Source organism: Elephantulus edwardii, unplaced genomic scaffold (assembly GCF_000299155.1).
Source record: "Elephantulus edwardii isolate Elephantulus edwardi_28Jun2011 unplaced genomic scaffold, EleEdw1.0 scaffold00035, whole genome shotgun sequence".
Classification (NCBI taxonomy): domain Eukaryota; kingdom Metazoa; phylum Chordata; class Mammalia; order Macroscelidea; family Macroscelididae; genus Elephantulus; species Elephantulus edwardii.
In genome coordinates, this window is record NW_006399785.1 from 17,733,576 (window position 1) to 17,735,204 (window position 1,629).

Genomic DNA, 1,629 nt, shown 5'->3' on the forward strand with positions numbered 1-1,629 from the left:
CATCAAAGATAAGGGAAAGAAAATGAAAGTCAGAAAATCAAGGGGAAAACACAGGAGCTGGAGCAGAAGCAAAGAGGCAAGATGACATGAATCCAAAGATAAATCCTTGAAGAAACACAAGTCTGAGGATCACAATGACAAAGAACATTCTTCTGAAAAGGGGAGTGGTTGAATTAGTCTGAAAATGATGAGGACAGACACACACGCAAAGAGAGAAAAGTGTCAAAAGGCAGGAGATATTCATGATCTATGTCTTGTGAAAGATGTCATCACAGTAGAAGCAGGGAGTGGAAGAAGTCAAGATCCAGGAGCAGAGAGAGGAAGTAGTCACGGTCTAGGAGGAGAGAGAGGAAGCAATGTGTCAAGTCTCATTGTTGATCTAGGTCAAGACACCGGCAGAGAAGTCAAAGCAGAAGTCGGACAAGAGGTAGGATAGAAAGAAGAGAATTGAGAAACTGACAAGGTTCTGCAGAAGTTTAAGGTGGACTCCTAGTTCACTTCCTTTTAGAGGCAGAAACACAGTCAAGATGCACAAGAAGCCTTAGCCCAGAGGTTGGAAAAAGCAAACAAGGTACAAGAACAGCAAGAAAAAGAAATGGTTGGAAAGCAAAAAACAAGAAATTGCTGTAGCAGCTGCAGCTACTGGAGGTTCTGTTCTCAAAGTTGCTGCCCTTTTGACATTTGGTACTCAAGTTACTCCTTAGATCACTATGGCCTCCCAAATGGCACCCCTGCAGTCAAAGGCTTTGGCAGAGTCTGGGATAGCTGTACCGAGCGACCGTAATCCAGCATCTGTGAATCCAATAAAGTTTGCAGAACAAGAGAAAAAAGGAAACTGCTTTGACAAGACAAGAAAGAAGGGGTTAAATCTCAATCTGCTGAAATATAGGAAAGGTTGAATTTTGGGAACAACTACCACAATGTCAAATTTAGGAAATTAATGGGTATTAAGAGAGAAGATGAAGCTGGACGTAGCTCTGTCGATGAAGAAAGTTGCACGACTTTGAAGCAACAAGAAGTATTTAGGAATTTTGATGCTCAGTACGAAATGGCAAGATCACAAAGCCACACACAAAGAGAAATGGGCTTGGGATTCACGTCCCCAGTGTGAGGAATAGACATCGTTTGAAAGACCTTGTACAGTTTGGGACTTCTAGATTTTTCATTGTTCTGATAGCAGGTCCTTGTCCACCAAACGGCTAATACTCAAGCTTGCATGGGTGTTCCATTGACTTTAGTTTATTGAAAACAATTCTTTTTACCACGACCCCCAACCCCCCACTTTTTTTAAATATGAGATCAGTGATGACTAGTGTTAGTGTTGGATTCAAGTTAAACCCACTTCAATTAAACTAGATAGGAATATATAAAAGGACAGTATTTTTTAGTTCATGAATTTTGCTTTTCAAGTATATAAAAGCTGCAGGTGGGATAAAGTCCCATACATGAATTTTTGTGTCTGCTGCCTTGTACACTTTGTACTTAACCTTGTACAGTTATTTTAATCTCTTGAAACATGAAAGAAATATTATGTAGCTGTTCTTTACATTATCTGGCCATTTGGTAAATAATACAGCAGAAATATGTTGGATGGCAATGATAATAAAAATGGTTTTCTAAAAAAAAAAA

The 1,629-nt window shown here is 39.5% G+C and overlaps 1 pseudogene; it reads left to right on the forward strand.

The window, feature by feature from the left end:
• Positions 1-1,129, forward strand: part of LOC102866292 — a 5,213-nt pseudogene extending 4,084 nt beyond the window's left edge.
• The last annotated feature ends 500 nt before the right edge of the window (positions 1,130-1,629 follow it).